Below are 16,785 nucleotides of genomic sequence, written 5' to 3'. Positions count from 1 at the left end.
CTAGAGACCTTGGTGCTAGACTTGGCTGTGCCACTGACATGCTGTGAGACCTTGGTCAAGTCCCTTAGACATAAATCTTCAAAGCTCTCTGCTATTTTGGGGTACCTAAATGTTGGGATGCCCAACTTGAGAGACTTTGGGCAGACTTTTGGACACACTGAGTAGCCACAACTCCTGAAATCAGCACACCTTAAGAAAAAAAGAAAGAGAGAAACAATCGAGCCCCAGTCAAGCGTCTTAATTTGGGCATCTAGCTTGAAATTGTTGGCCTTAGCTTAGATACATAGAGGTTATCTCCATCTGTAAAATGAGGATAACAACAATTGTCTACCTCACAAGGGTGTTGTAAGGTTTTCTTTACATTAATTAATAAGTTGATTAATTAAAGTGGTTTCAGATCTTCAGATAGAAGGCTTTATAAACTTGGAAGTTATTATTCTAGTCAAGGGCTTGGTAAATCACACCTGCCTTCCAACTTCACTGGGGGCCTCTCTGTTTCCCCATACATACAGGAAAGTTGCCAGAACTACATCACATAGAGACACGTATCTTCACGAGAGACGGTCACCACAACATTTGTGTCTAGTGTGATCCCAAGAGGGATCCCCAACTCAGTGCTGGTCAGTTCCTGCTCTTCACTATACTTATTATAGATTTGAGTTTCATCTTGCCATATTTGAAAACTGTCTCTGGAGTTTAATGATTTGAAATTCACTCACCACTAAAGTCAACTGAGTCACTGCTGCTGCTAGTTTCTACCAGCAGCAGGCTGTGATGGTCTTTAGAGATGGCCTTTCTTTCCTGACACCCAATTGGAGGAAGATAATGGAGGAAGAAAACCAGAGGACGGATGTGAAAAGGAGGAGATGGGGGAGAATACAAAAGATGATCAGGAAGAGAGATGCAATCTTCTCACAACTGAATTATGTACGTGCAGAGTGAACATTTATATGGCTATGTTGCATGTATGCCAGATATATAGCTATCTCAAGCTATTTTTCCTCAGAGGAGGCATATATAGAGCAAAAATATAATAGCATGTCTCTGGAGGGCATTTTTTCTTCAGGAACAAGTGGGTAAGGGATAATTCCTGAATGATGTAGCTACTTGTGATATTTATCTCCACTTGGGAGGAGAGGAGGGATAACTCACAACAGAAATGAGCTACAGTGTATTATGCATGCACAATGCACTGTTCTTTTCTCCCACTCTTTTTTCGGGACTCAAAAAGCTTCAGGTGACAGTTATGGAGAGAAAGAGTGAGAGAGAGTGAGTGAGAGAGAGAGAGATTTCTGCATGAAGTAGGAATGAAAGGGTTTGATAAACTGAAAGTGAAGCAAACCGCTTCGAGAGACCTTTGCGGGTAGGTGAACGTCGGCGTCAGAAGAGCCGGAGTTAGTGACATTGCACAGGGCTTTGCTTTTTAATGGAGCTACGACTAGGCGGATTTTCAGTTGGTCTCCAAATCTGCACCTGTGAGTCACAAATATCCCTCTTGTCTTGCACATGTAAAGTGTGCGTTGCTGCAAGCACAGAACTGGCGGCTGCAGCCAAAAATTTGGCCCAAGCTTATAACTTGCAAGCGGTCTTCATCAATAACAAAGGGGTATGGTATACTAGAGAAAAAATAGCACGTGAAACTCCCTCTAGCTGAGAATCTGGCCCACAGGGTTTCATCTCTCTGTGCCTCATGCTCTCAGAGCCCAATCCTGCAAGGTGCTGAGTGGCTCCTGGGAGCTGCAGAGCACCCTTATCTCTCATTGAGCTCTGTGGGAGTTAAGGCCACTAAGTAGGAGACATTCAGAATCTTGGAAGACTGGGCTGTCTCTCTAATGATGGGCTTTGCTTCATGCTGTACAGCCTGCTAGCATAGAAATATTCACAGCTCATCACTCAGATATTATCAAAGAAATGGCAGTTCATGTTTTGCACATCACAGCTGTGTATTACGAGTCTCACTAAGCAAGGAGAAAAACTGGAAACAAAATCCACAAACCAAGCAAAATAAATATAAAAAGGCAGTAAAAGTAAGCTGATGGTGTTGCTCTAATTTGAGCAAACATTAATTTAAAATGTGTAATTGAATTAATGCATTTAAAAAAAACCCAGCAAATCTTGACCATGGATATAAATACATTATAGGGTTCTCCTTTGACATCACATCTCTTTCACGGTTTACGACTCACAATTTATTTTAATGTCACCAGTATCCAAAGGAATTATTTATGTCCTTGTCACTCACCACTGTTTTTTTTATTTATCCTCTATATCTATATCCTCTCTCCACAATTACACACGCCCCATATGTAGACATCACTTCTATGTGATAAATTACCGAGCTGTGTAATAAATTAATTTAGTATGCGCCTTTGACTGCCTTGCAACACTAGGCCAACGAACCTAGCTCCACGGGACTTATTCTAAGAATCCAGACGTCTGAACAGCTTCAGATGCTTCGTTTTTAAAACATTAAATCATGCTGCCACAAATGTATTTCCTTTCTCCACCCCCTCCCTGCAAAAAATGTGATTCACCTCCCAGAACTCTGGCGCTGGGCCCAGAACAGGTAATATTCAAGTCTGAAACAGAGCAGTTCAAGGACCAGTTTCTTGGGACTCGCCAGTGGCTTAAGGTTCTTATTTCTAGGACAGTAATGGGTGATTCTTAGCTACCCAATGGCCCTCACAACAGTTGCTTCTACCCTTGGAAGGTCCAGAGATAGCAGTCTTTGCATCTGTGACATTTTTAGGCCTATAAAAACTACTTCAAGCTATTTAAGGAGGGGCTTCACCTGTATTACCTGTCTCTCAGTACTTCGGAGTTGGGCTCATGGCAACTAAAATACACCAGGCTCCGGAGGAGGAGAGTCCCAATTAAAATTGTTTAAAACTTCTTCCCCTTGCAAAGTAATGTGGCAGAAGCAAAATGTATTATTTATATATGCACACACACACGCAAAGTGTCTGACAAAATACATAGACAATGCCAATGCATCCTACTGTGATGTACACGAGTACACACATATACTATACCAATTTATGAACATAGTTTGTAAAAGGATATTGGGAACCTTTGCCATGAACGATGCCACCAAGTGTAAAATGTTATTATCGCCACCTGCCCATTTTCAAAGGTATAGAGAGAAACAAGGTGCCAAATATGCCTGAGGTAGTAATTCAATTTAATTGGATGAACGATGAGTCTGGCACAAGAAATCTATGCATTTACTGTAATAAACCTAAAGGCGGATAGAAGCCGAAACAGTATATCACATACGTTTCCATATACTTATTACCATTGATTTTTAAAATGACGTAGCTACAAAAGATTACACTTGTCCAACTCCTAGATTTTAATGCTATAATAGGATGCAAACTATGTAAATATTTTTCAAATGAATTGGGTCGTAGTACCTGATCCTCAGCATGTGTAAATTGGCATAATTGCATTGAATTCAATAGAGCTACGTTGATTTATACTTGCTGAGGCTTTGCTCACTAAGTGTTATTATGAACACTGGACAAATCTATAGTGTATTTAAAATGTTGCATGTGTGTATTGTGTTCTGTGAAGCATTAGCTATAAGTCCTACAGCCCTTACCACCATGTTAGTCGGATTGCCTTCAGTAAAACTATTCATGATGTGCACCAGGGACTATTCACATGTGTAAAGGCTGCAGGATCTGGGCCTATCAAATACATATTCTTCAGAGGGTCATTCTGGTCTGTGCCAAAATGACTTCTCCTCCCTCAGTCACCAGTATTGCAGATTGTCCATCTCTTTTTACACCTCTGTCTTCAGTTCTTCCCTGATGCTATCCAAAGCTAGAGATACCATTCAGCCTTGTCAAAGTGAGGAGCTATTTTAACAAATGCAGCTCGCCATGATTTCATTTCCACAAAGGGCTTTCAGAATATTTGTTTTCAGGCTGCTGTATCCTCTTGAATGTTACATTTAACTCCCATGTTGGGGATCATGCCAGAAGGGTATTACAGAAGGTTCTGTCTTAGCCGGGCTACACTGAAATGGCAGATTGAGAACCTCCAGCTGATTTGGTAGAATTTTTTATATGCAGATTGACATGGATACTCTACCTCCAGCTCCTTCACCTGCCCCTGTTTCCTCCTGACCTCCTTGCCCCACTTAACCTCTCATTCCCTTCTGGCTTCTTCCCCACCCCATACCATGCGTATTCCAGTTTCTCCAACCTCAAAAAGCCAACCCTTGGTCCCTCACCTGCCACCATTCACTTCCTTTCTTCCCATTTATTTGCGTTACAGTAGCATGGAGCCCCAGTCATGGAGCAGGACCCCATTGTGCTAGGTGCTGTACACACATTCACTTCCACACTCACCAAATGAGCGCCCATCTTCCCCCTCTACTCCACCCCCTCCACTCCTCTGAAATTGCTCCCACCAAGATGTGTGATGCTCTCTTCCTGGCTAAGCTTCAGGGTCAGCGCGCCGTCATTCTCCTTGATTCCTAGCTGTTGTTACCACGGTGGGTCATGCTCAACCTCTTGCCCTGACTTAGTTTCCCACAGCTCTGCTCCTCTGTCTCTCCCCTACCTTTCCTCCATCCCCCTTCACTGTCTTTTTGGTGGGTCGTCCTCCTCCTCCTGCTGCTGCTTTCAGTGGCAATCCCGCCAACCTTTGCTCTTAGATTTCTCTTCCCCCTCACCACCCTTTCCCTGGGTGAGCTCTCTGTTCACACTCATATCTATTGACCTCCCAAAGCAGATGACTCCCAAGCCTATCTCTCTCTTTCATTCTGCCATTGACATCTTCTGGGAGTTTCACCACTCGATGTAGACAAACCCTGAACTCCCAGTTTTTCCCCTTCCGACCCCTCACTTTGTGCTCTGTCGTGGTTGATCACACCTCTGCTATCCCTGTCACTCAGGTTCTTAACCCTGTGGCCAGCTGAGATTCCTCCCTCTAGTTCACTCCTCCCATGGGGTGGTGCCCAAGTCCTGCCGCTTCTTTCATCAAAACCTCTTCTTTCTATTCGGATAGCTAAAACTCTCATTTCCTGTCTTGATCACAGGAATTTCCTCTCCTCCCCCCTTCCAGTCTGTACAACATGCAGTTACCAGGATGATGTACCTGGCCCCTCAGTCCATGTCACATACACACACCTTTGAATCCCTACACTGGCTTCTCCTTCTCCATTGAAAATTCAACCTCCTTGTCCTTGACCTCAAAGCCCTACCTACCCCTGTCTCTCCCCACTTCTCTGAGTTTCTCTCTGACTGCATAGTCCACTCATTCCCTATATTCCACCAGGGATGCTTCCCAGGTCACCCTATTTGCCTGCTTTTCACACAGGCCCAATCAATGGGATTTCCTTCCCTTCGCTCCACATGGAGCAGCTTTCCTGAGCTGACACATCAGACCATTATCCTCTCATTTCAGTGCCAGGATACCTACCAAAAAAGGCTCTGCTAAGACATTTCTATTATATTTAATATTTTAAGTCTCTTTGTTCCAGCCTGTTGTGCACTGACTAGCCTTTGCTAGGTAACCACATAATCCCAGGCCTTGTCTGTCCTTGGGATTAGCCTCAGTTCAGTAGCTGGTGGCCAGCAAAGGCTAGTGCTGGTGGAGCAGAGAGATTTAAAAAGAGACTTTTAAAAGAGATCCCCCCCCACCCCCTGGAGTTTGCACTGATGCAGCTGCGCGGATTGCTGGCCACCGAACCCTGCAGCCCAGGGACAGACAAGACTTTATTGATGCTGCTCTGTTACCCTCCCCACACTGCAGCATCACAGCCAGATTTAGATTATACAAATCTTTGGAGCTGTGACCATAGGGCTTTTGTTTGTTTGCTTGTTTCTGCTTGGACTAGGGAACAAATAAATAATCCCCAACATTCAGAATAATACTCCTCACACATCAGACGAGCGCGAAATCTGACCTTTCCTAGTTAATCCTTCCTGGTGAGGCCTTAGATCTTGTGCTGCCTGATGATCAAACAGGATTGCGTTAAGCAGACATGGAGAACAAGCTCTTATCTAGATATGATTTCTCTCCCCTCCAGGGGATCCTGTTCTCTCTCTCTCGGACTCCTCCCTCCCCCAGTTGCATGAAATCGGCCAAATCCATAATCTAATCTGGCTGGGACTCGAAGGTGGAAAAAAAATCAAATCCTAATGCAGTGACTGCTCGAGTGGAGAATGAAGCCAAGCAGAAGCGCACTAGCAATCCCTTCTCAGGGCACCTCATTGAGGGAAGGGCAGGAAGCTTCTCACAAGCTAGCAGCGGTGCTCACTGAGCTCCTGTACATTGATTGCCACAGCCTCAGCCTGGGGCTTTGGCTGGAGAAATAGCAGCCGGAGTGCCCAGGACTGAGTTCACCCCGGGGCCTCGGAGGGGTTGGGAAGGTGACCCCTTCTCACGCATATCCCCTTGGTGTGTGTTCATGTTACTTTAAAAGGCTCCATGTTGCACAAAGGGGTAGGAGTGTGTATTTCAGTGTCACAGGGTGTTTGAGGGTGAGACAGTTGGGTTGTGTGTGCCAGTGTCATGTTGTTTTGGAGTGTGAGAGAGTGGGCGGGTTAGTGTCACAGTGTGGGTGTGTCAGTGTCAAGGTGTGCTGGAGTTTGAGAGTCTGGGTGTGTATACCAATGTCACGTTGTGTTGGATTGTGAGATAATCGGTTTGTGTCAGTGGCACAGTGTGTGGGTTAGAGAGAGTCCAGGTGTGTGTGTCAGTGTCACAATGTGTGTGTGTGTGTGTGTATGAGAGAGAGAGAGAGAGAATCCAGGTGTGTGTATCAGTGTCACAGTGGGTGGATGTGAGAGAGTCCAGGTGTGTGTGTGTGTGAGAGAGAGTCCAGGTGTGTGTGTCAGTGTCACAGTGTGTGTGTCAGTGTTACGGTATGAGAAAGAGTCCAGGTGTGTGTGTGTCAGTGTCACTGGGTGTCTGAGCGTGAGACAGTCGGTGAGGCACAGAGAGTGCCTGTGGCTCCAGAAGCCAGGAAGTGCAAACCAACACTGCTGCGAGCACCACTGGCTGCAGAGGAGAGAGACACAGAGGGGCCCGGGGGAGGCGGGGAAAGCCGGCCCCTGAGGAAGCGCTGCCGCCCAGCCTGTGGCGGGTCCTGCACTGGCTGCAGACAGCGCGTTTGCCTCTCGGGGCCGGGCTGCGTTACAACCTTCCCCGGCTCCATGACTTCTCCCCAGGCACAACAGGGGGCTCGCCAGGCGCCGGCCCCGGGCCAGCTCTGCCCAGTCCCTGCGCGGTGCTACAGACCAGGCAAAACCACGCTGCTCCATAGCTGTCTGTCCCCCTACACACGCCTTGCCCTGCCCTAACCTGGGGGGGACGCGGCTGCACAGGGCTCTGGCCCCACTCTGCAGATGGCAGGGGCGAGCTGGAAGGAGCCGTCGGGGAGAAATGGCAAAGCCGGGGCCAGGGGGGCACTGCTGTCTCGCCAAGGCCGAGCACAGGCCTCCCCAAGAAGGTATCAGCCGCCGGGGGTTAGGGAGAGCTGCCATTTCCATCCCGCTAGCCAGCTCCTCCTGGCATCTGGGGCCTGGCCATGGGATCCCCCGCTTCCCCTCCGCCACCAATCTGCGCTGCGCAGGCAGCGGCCGGCTCGGGAAGTCCCTGCAGGGTCCGGAACCCAGCAGGTGTCTGGCCGGAGCAGCTTCCTGGCCGCCCAGCGATCCCAGCCCCCTAGCCCTACAGATTAGCGCCGTCGGAGAGGAGACAGCCCTGCTGCCAAGCGCCGGCCTGCAGCCAGGCGAGGAATAAGCGCCTTTCCTCCAGCTCTCCCAGCCTTTGCGCTGCGAGGCCAGGGACCCACAAATCTGCGCCCTGGAGTGTAATGAAGATGCAGCGAGTTACACGCGCAGATCAATGCCTTTGGGGAGCCTTCGGGGCTGTTTTCTTCGATCTCGCATGGTAATGAGATTTCGCATTTAAGATCAGGACAAGTGGTTTCCCCTTCAGAAGGGAACGAGCTGCCTGCTTATGGCTTCGTGTGAAAGCTCCAGCGACTTGTCCCTTCGGCTTTGTGTCGCCAAGGGTGCAAACATCAGCAAACACAGCGCCGGGAAGCCTCGTCCCCGTAACCCCCCCCCGGGATTATTACTGAGAATCCACCATGGGCCCCGCTCACGTGTCAGATGGGAGGATGAGAGCCCCCAGATCTGAGCGCCGCTGGCGAAAGCAGCACCCGCTCCCAAGCAAGTCCTGTGGGAACTACCTGTGTGAGCGAGGACAGCCCCGCGCTTCCTCCTCCACAGGGAGCCCCGCAACCTGGCTGGGTGTCTCTCCCCCGGTGCTTTGCCCTGCCAGGCAAGGGGAGACCTCCTGCCCTGCCGGCACTGCCCCAGTGCCGCTGAGACAGGCTCCGTCCCTGCCCGGCACACAGCGCTCAAAGAACTATGGCTCTAGACACACACGCTCCCCGTGCACTCTGGAGCTCACCCCCTGCCAAGCCACTTCCATGCCGGACGGGTAGAAAGAGGTTGTTCCGCCCTTGGAGAGTTAAAGCCACGAGCCTCCCTGCTCGTCCACTTCGCCCCCCCCCCCCCCGCTTTGTCTTTCTAGCTTAAACCCAGCCCCCCGGAAAGGCCACGAGGGGACGGAAGGCGGCAGGGAGAAGGGAGCGAGCCAGTGGAGAAACTTCCTGGAAGTTTTTGCAATTCCACATTTTGAAGGGGGAACCCCTCCCCCCCCCCCCCACACACCTCTATAGGGCCTGGCTTTGCACAGAGCCCAGCAGCCCCTGTTGGGAGCAACGCAAACCTGCGGCGAGCTCGGGGCTTTGGAAGGTCTGGTCAATATCCACCCACAGCTGTCGAGCCACACCCAGCCCTGGGGACACTCGCGCACCTGGTGCCTTCGCCTCCCTCCCCCTGGGTGTGTGCCAGGAGCTGCCCCGGCGTGGACCCGCGCTGGCAGCAGGAGTTACCCGTCCGGGAGCCGTCTCCTTACCTGCGCTCCCGGCCAGCCCAGGTTTGCTGCCCGCTCTGCCTCCTCCGCGCTCTAACTCCCGCTCGGGGCTCTTTATGGAGATTCGTTCGTTCATCGCGCTCCCATCGGGCCCTCGGCCGGCCCCTGCCTCCCGGAGGCAGAGCGAATGAGGCCTCGCCCATTCGGAGCGACTGTCTCATTAGAATGAAGAGCGCGCTCACAGCCCCGCGCCGGAGAGGGGGGGACACGCCGGCCAGGGAGCAAGGCCCCCCCCCCGGAGAGGAAATGGGGGAGGGGGGGAGGGCAGCAGGGACCGGGATGCTGGGTATGGAGGTTACCCCGGGTGGGGGGGGGCATTAGCCGGCGGTGACCTGTCCCGCTTGACCTGAGAAGGGTGTGTGTGGGGGTGTCTCTGCAGCACACGGACCAGCGCTGGGGCAGATTCTCTCCCCAGCTGATCAGCCCCTGTCCTGGTCTCATCCTTCGCTGTCCGTCCCTCTCCTTTCTTCATACCGCGCCCGTCAGCGTGGTCGCCCTAACCCGGACTTGCCTCTGCCTTCCCCCAGCGGTACCCAACCACCCGCCTGATGAGCACATCGCGGGGGCTGTGAATACAGCCAGCCCCGACCCCCGACACCGCCCCCCGGGAGCTCCTAGCGCTGGCCAGGGAGAAGGGCCTTTCCAGGGCCAGTGGGTCTGTCCGTCTGCCCCTGGGCTAAGGAGGGAGACCGTCTCCCTGCGCCGGGGGCCATCTGGCCGGCTCGCCAGCCAGCTCCCCAGAGAGCTCCCCTTCCCTCGCTCCTTACTCTTTGTTTTCCTCCCCGAGCTCATGCTTCCTGTCCCGTTTTCAGCCCAGGCTTTGATTTTTTCTCTTTCTCTGTACTCCCAGCACGATCTCAGCCTCTCTCCACAAAGCAGCTGGCCAATTCAAGCGGCATACAAAGGAGCTGACTCAATCCCAGAGACCGCGAGTGGAGATAAAGCCTTATGCATGGGGGAGAGAGGGCGAGCCGGAGGAAGAAGGGCCCCCAGAAGAAATGCACTGAAACCGGGTGTGTGTGTGTGTGTGTGTGTGTGTGCGTGCGCAACAATCACTAGGCATCCTACCCCAGATCTGCACCGGCACAGCGATGCGTTCACACCCCTCGTCCCTGTTCCGGGCGCAAAGGCAGAGCAGCTCTTACCACGCTCCCCTAATTACACAGCGCTCAGTGCCCGCCACCAGAGTTTCTTGCAGGGCTTTGAGCGGCCGGTCAGAGCGTAAAGGGTCCAAGCAAGATCATTTCCCGGTTCAACAGAGCTGGGGGGGGGGGGTGAGTGGGTGTGGAGGGGGGAGGAGGGGACAGGGATATGCAGCCAGTACAGCGTGGGAGAGACAACGCTGTGAAGTGTCTGTCTGGCGGGTACCCCTGTCCGTTTCCACGTGGCTCCCTGATTCCCGGCCTTTGACCTTTCCCTGCGAAGTCTGGGCAGCCTTGTGTGCTGTCGGATGCTCAAGAAACGCCGGGATTTGTGGCCCGGGCCTTGTCACCTGCTTTATGTGACGCTTCTTGGCTGCAGTCCCTGCCTTTGGAAATCCACTAGATGCGGCTATAAAGATTTTAAGACAAGCCAACGCGGCAGGCCCGTTCTCCTAATATTCCTTCCCCTCGCTTCCTGAGACAGGCCCGTCTCCCAGCGCCGCGCCCCGAGCATTGGACTGAAAGCCTCTGGGTGTGGCTGGGGGCAGAGGGGGGCAGATGAACTCCGCTTTCCCCGCAGACCCAGCCAGGCCCGGATCAGCAGGCGCAGCCGCCTCCGCTACTCACCCCGCTTCGGTACTGGCCATGCAGCTTCCTCCTAAGATTGGGGGAGCGAGAGAAAAATGCTGCCTAATTATTTATCCAGTAAATGTAAGGTGAGCTGAGGAACCTCTCAAACAAGCCTGCCGCCTGCAATCCCTTCAAGGCGTCTCGATTCCCCCGCCTCACAGCGTCTGTGTTTTGGCGCTGCCGGAGACTTCAGAGCGACAACCCATTAATTTGGGAACATTCAGAAATCATTCGAAATGCACCTCGCCAGGCACCGCCTGCTCACCCTACGGCTCCCGCAATAGCTGTCATTTACACATACGGCGGCACCCCCTTTGCAACCCCGGAATCCATTTATATTAATGATCTCTTTATTCACCACGGCAAACTTGTCAATGTTTAATACGGTGCAAACTGGCGATGCAAACGCAGCAAACTAACAGAAGGAGGTTGGTCCCGGGGCAGAGGGAAGGTGCCTGCTGCTAAATCTCGAGGACCGTAATTACAGAAAGGGCAAGGAAAGTGTACTCTAATGAAGAGTGCGCTAAAAGGTCACTATCCTCTGAGTTGCTGTTTGTACCTTCCCCCCACTGGGCGAGCCTGTTGCTTGCAGAAATTGAAAACCTGACAAAAGCACCTTTTGACGAGCGGAAATCAAGAGAGGGAAAGGCGCCCAGCTGGGAGTACCAGGGCTGAACCCCTGGGCTGGGCGTTCTCAGCCTACTCCAGGCTCTGCATTAGGAAAAGCGATAGCTAGCGAGATTGAGCCGGCGTGGCTAATGCAGCAATGATCAGCTCAGAGCTCGAAGGAGGGCGAGTAATTGATACAGAGTTTAATCAGGAGCAAAATACCAAGCAGAGCTGGAGAGAGATGGACGCTGGGAGGAGATGGGGACCCAACTCTGGAGGCTGTCTGGCCCTCCTAGGAAAGTGTCCACAAGAGCAGAGTGACATCACCACAACAGAAAAGCCTGTGTGGTCTGTGACATCACGGGGTGCCAGACCTTGGGCTCAGGGCTTTAGGAAGCTGGGCGACTGACAGGCTAAGAACTTTGGGTCAGGCTGATTTGTGAGAGGGGCCCAAGGCGCTGAGAAATAGAGGGAATTTGGCCATTTGAAAGTCCCCACATTACAAGAGACAGAACAGACTGGATCATCTCTGACCCTCCAAATGCAAAGCGCCCTGCCACGGAGCAATGATGTAGGAAGAGAAAGAGTCTCTCGCGGGTGGATTTGGCTGTGTTGTAGGCCGGGGGAGAAAGCCCGGGCTAACAGGCGGCGCTCAGGAGCAGTGGTGTAGTTTGGAAGGTCGGTGGTAGCAGCTTCCCGGACAGCTCGGAGTAGGAGCAGAGCTGGAGAGGATCAGCGCGCAGCGCGCTGCGCTTCGGAACGGGAGAAGTTCACGTTCTTTGTCATGAACTCCCGAGTCCCCAAGACTCCTACTCCCGAGTCCCTGGCACTCGTCCCCACCACTTCAACAAGGCGCACATAACAAACCCCTCGGCCCAAATGAGCCCCCTGGCCGGCCCCAGGGCAGCTGTGAGCGCTGCAGACAGGAGCCGTCCGGTGATTTAGTCAAACCGGGCAAGTTACGCGCCCGGAGCGCTGCCCCTGCAAATGGATCAATGCACAGTTTGGCGCATGCGAGGCCGGCTGATGATCAGGCTGGAAGGAGAAGGCGAGGGAGGCCCTGACAAGCCAGGGAAGGGGTAAGCCACGCGCGCAGCCAGCCAAGGACGTTGGACAGCAGCAAATGCTGCTCTCCCAGCGATTCCTTCCGGGGAAGGGGGGCACGGAGCGGCCAGAGGGAACGTATCTGCACCACCCGCTGCGAAAGGGCTCAGCCCCCGGAGCTGCAGCAGCGAGGGGGGTGCAGCCCCGTCCAGGGCTGGAAGGAATTGGACGCGGGCTGGGGCTGGGGATGAAAGGGCTGGGTTTGCATCCCTGCTGCACAGAAGTCGCTTCCCTGCTCCTCGCGGGAGCAGGTGGCACGTTGGTCGCAGGGAAGCTGACATTTCCGGGGAGAGGAAAACAGCAACCCGCGAGCCAAGCGGGTCTATTTGTGCCGAGGATGGAGGGCGTTAGTCAGTCGAAGGCAGCTCCGAAGTGAGGACTCATGAGGGGTTTGTTATTCCAATGAAACGGAGTGTGAAGGAGAGTAACAGTAACAGCACAGCGGTCTCTTCCTCCCACCCCCGCCAAGCACAGCCAGGCCGACCAGGGACAAGCGGCCTTCGCCGCACACCCAGGAAACCCGAGCTTTAAATAAATAACGAGCAGGACCGGCATGACTCGTTTAGTGCATCAAGTACAGCAACTCTGGGGCTATCGAGCTGTAAAGCAACAGAGATTTTAAATGGACTGGAAGAGATTTCAAGGGTCCATCCGTGTGCAGCGCCTGGCCAAGAGACTCCCCGAGCCCAGCCTAAGCGGGGTGTTTGTGTGTGTGTGTCCAGGCCGGGTTTAAAGACCTAGTTCACGCTGAGGTGGGTTCTGGGCAGTGGGCTAAGGGGGGACTGGCCTGGCTTCATTAAAATGCATCATGAACATTACTTGGCAACTCTGGTTGCGGCTTAACAATGGGCTCCCTGATTGGCAAGCTCCTCGGCCCTCTGTGTTTATCATTAATTCTGTTACGGCGATGGAACTTTGCAGCAACATCTGTCATTATAATTAAAGCCGCAATGCATTCATCGGATAGCAACGAAATCTCTTGTACAACCTGGAACTACACAGTCTAACAGAGGAGAAAACCCCACTGGAGACCAATCAAAGAGATGGACTGTCCATCTGTCCAGCCTGGCTTTTATTGTTATTTTAAAACTTAGCCACTCCAGGGGACTCTTCGGGGGGAGAGGATGAGATGCCAAGAAGAGAGGAGCATTTAAGGTTCAATAGTAACGTGTTTCCTTTAACAAGGTTATAACTCTCTGCAGTCCTCATTTCAATTAGAGTCACATATTGTTGGACCCGGGATAAGAGGGGATTAAAATCCAAGCCCACATTTGCGAGAGAGGTTTTTTTTCCCCCTCCTGCTTGTTCGTTTAATTAAAACTATATGTGTGGCACGTTTTTGGCTGCAAAAATAGAATTCATATTAAAGAGGACATGTGGGGAGTTGGAGCGGAGCGCCGCCAACTCAGAAGCAAATTAGCAACGTGTGATTTCAAGAAATCTATTGATAAACACACACACACACACACACACACACGCCGAGAAAGCCGAATTTTAAAACCCAAGCAAAGCCCCCCTGATTTGCAGGACTAACAATCGCTGAGTTGCAGTCTCTCAGGAATAGTAACCGTCAGGTCATTAGTCATTTTCGACAAGTTCCAAAGCGATCAGTAAACAGCTTTATCTGAGCACAAGTTAACCTGTCAGGAAGATTTCAATCGGCTGTTAAGAAACATTTGGGCATATCGCTATTATCCACCCACCCCTACAGCGCCCGCCCGCCCGCCCGCCCGCCCGCATACACACACACACACACACACAGGCGCACACACTCACGCGCGTATACACACATACACACTTTAGTGGGGGTTGCAAAACTCTTCCCTCCTCTGCCGGCAGACAGTGAGCCCCGCGAAGCCTTGCGAGCTTCCGCCTCCACAGGGCCACAACTTTCCCCACCCAGCACTGGGCGCCGGATCGCACTTTGCTCCGGATCCCACTTAGCTCCGGATCCCCAGACCTCGCTGAAGGCAACAGTTGCATTAACCTTCCTAGGGGCGAGGCCTCAGGGAGCTACTTTAAGGCTGAGTAAAGTGCGGGGAGAGGCAGGCGGAACCATTAGCTTCACGGAGGCTAGGGAGAAACCTAACTCCGGCTAGGAGCGAAGCGGAGCGGGGCCAGCCTCTGAGCTGGGGGTGGGGGAGGAAGAGGAGGGCTGCAGGCAGCGGCTTCCCGGTTCTTTATACTCCACCGCCTCCGGAACTGGGGAGCCCTGTTCGCTGCTGGGCCGGGGGGGGGGGGATCCCCTCTGCCCCTGGCTTTTGCCAGGGCGCCGGGGTTCCGCGGCTGAGATGCTCCGGGGTAGGGGCGCTGGGAGCTGTCCGCCGGCCGCCGGTGCTGAAACCTGCCCGCTGGCTCCGGAGCCAGGACCCAGGTAGCCGCCAGGGACGCCGCAGAGCCCCGGGGGCTCCAGGCGGCGGGCGAGCCGAGCTTAGCGCGCAGCTCGCCCCGCCAGCCGGGCCGGGCGTCGGAAAGTTGGGCGGGCCGGTGCGGCCACCCGCGGGCTGCGCCGGGCGATCGCGGCGTCCCTGCCGGCAAAGGGGGCGAGCTCGGCTGGGCGCCGCTCCCAGGGCGCAGGGGCGGCTCGGCAGGCGGAGTGCTGGCCGGGGAGAGCCCCGGGAGACAGGGCTTATCTCCGGCCACATCTGCCGCGGCATGGGGCGGGGAAGGGGTCAGGAGGCAGCGCTGGCCGGGGAAGGGGTCGAGCTGCAAAGGGAGCGCGCAGTTGGGTGGGCGGGCGGGCACCGGGGCTGGCTGCTCCCGGCGCACCGTACGGAGCGGCCCTTTTCGCCGGCCGATCCCGGAGCCGCCGGGGGAAGGCGAGCGAGCGGGCGCCCGCTGCCCCGGTACTGCGGCAGGGGAGGGAAGCCAGGGACACGGCGTCGGCTGCCGGCCCCGCTCCCCTCCCTCGCAATCCCGCCCCGCCCGGCTCACCTACCTGCCTGTGACATGGGGGGAGGGGTCCCTCGGCCGGGCCGGATGGTCCTTGATCTCCGCCCGGGGGGGACACGTTCGCCGGCCGATCCACACCCCCCGCGCCGGCAGCTCCCACTCCAGACGGCAAATTTCAAACAGACAAATCCCAGGGCTGGACTCGGCCTGAGAACAGAGCGGGCTGCAGCTCCTCACTGCGTCAAGCAAGGAACCTCCAAGATCCAGGAAACGCACCGGGATTCATGCCAGGCGAGCCTCGGTGGAAAGCGCTGGGCTCCGCTGTTTGGGGGGGAGGGGGCGGGGGGAGGGGGTTATTTCAATCTATTCCAAGGCGGTCTGGGGCTGGAGAGGGGCCATCCAGCCGCCGCGATGCCCCGCGCTTAGGTAGTAGCACATTCTTGCCGAGCGTGATCAAAGGTTTAATGTAGGAGTCCGAGTGGGGGGAGGGGCTGGGAGCGGGGCGGGGGAGGAGGGGGGGGGGAAGGGGGTGTGTAACTTCTGCACAAGGCGCGGGCGGATCCAATGGAGCGTTAGGCGAAGTTGAAGCATCAAAGCTTCTAATCAGATTGTTTGGCCGAGGCGTCTGTAAATGAGAAGGGGGGGGGGAGCTCCCCGCGGGGAAAGCCTCCTCCCCCCGTCCCCAGCCGGAGGCTCCCTCGCCTGCCCCAAACTTCTCCGCCTCTGCTGGCTGGCAGGCTGGGCTTGGATGCCTCACCAGGCCTTACCTTGCAGCTGGCTGTAGTGAAAACCCCACGTTGGGAGGGAGGGAGATTAACCCCGGGCCGGGCCGGGCTTGGGAGAGGCACAGACGCGGTCCTCCCGCCGCAGCACAGGCTCTGGGCTCCCTGCAAACTTTCACGGTAACTTTTTCGGGCTGCTGTTTCCTTTCCGTTCCGAGCCTGGCTGGGACTCGGGAGCCGGCCGGTTCCGGGGTCATTAGCGGCCCACCCCACGCCTCCGGCAGGCGCAGTCTGGAGGAGATGCCAGGCTGAAGCAGCTGCTCGTTAATTGTCCTGGAGAGAAGGGGATTCGCCGGGGCGAGAGGGAAGGGATCACCAGCCTAACGCAGCAGGGGAGTCGCCGGGGGCGCGGCGCTGGGGGTGGATCTGGCCCGGCACCGGGGGCAACCTTGGCTAGGGGAGTCTTCGGGCGCAGAGCCAGAGCCTGGGGCTGTAGCAGTGTCTCGGCCCCTCCAGCCCTTTCCGGAGCCCCAGCGCCATCCCGCCGAGCTCTCCCGGGAAACGAGCTGCCGGCACAGCCCAGCCCGGGCGCGGCGGTGTCGCCAGTCCCCAGCGCGGGGGCGGAAGTTTCGCCGCACGCGGAGGAGCAAATGACACTGCGGGGAGGTTGCCCAGCCCGCTGCAAAGCCCGGCGGGACCCGCCAGCCCACAGCGAGCCCGGG

The 16,785-nt window shown here is 54.7% G+C and overlaps 1 protein-coding gene across 9 annotated transcripts in view; it reads right to left on the bottom strand.

Moving 5' to 3' along the window:
- Nucleotides 1-16,785, bottom strand: part of ELFN1 (extracellular leucine rich repeat and fibronectin type III domain containing 1) — a 269,209-nt gene that overhangs the window by 160,503 nt on the left and 91,921 nt on the right. The window contains exons 1-2 of one of the 9 annotated variants that reach the window (XM_044979030.1): nucleotides 16,109-16,277; nucleotides 15,388-15,662 (exon numbers count right to left, since the gene is read on the bottom strand). The exons of 5 other annotated variants lie outside the window; for them this stretch is intronic. The gene's annotated coding sequence lies outside the window, so the exon portion shown is untranslated. Of the gene's footprint in view, nucleotides 1-8,436; nucleotides 8,522-8,946; nucleotides 9,006-9,731; nucleotides 9,884-15,387; nucleotides 15,663-16,108; nucleotides 16,278-16,785 lie in introns of those variants that run through there. 3 more of the 9 variants (XM_044979033.1, XM_044979032.1, XM_044979034.1) reach the window with 3 other exon arrangements.

Source organism: Mauremys mutica, chromosome 11, assembly GCF_020497125.1.
Source record: "Mauremys mutica isolate MM-2020 ecotype Southern chromosome 11, ASM2049712v1, whole genome shotgun sequence".
In the NCBI taxonomy this organism is placed as follows: domain Eukaryota; kingdom Metazoa; phylum Chordata; order Testudines; family Geoemydidae; genus Mauremys; species Mauremys mutica.
This window is presented reverse-complemented; position numbering and strand designations above follow the sequence as displayed.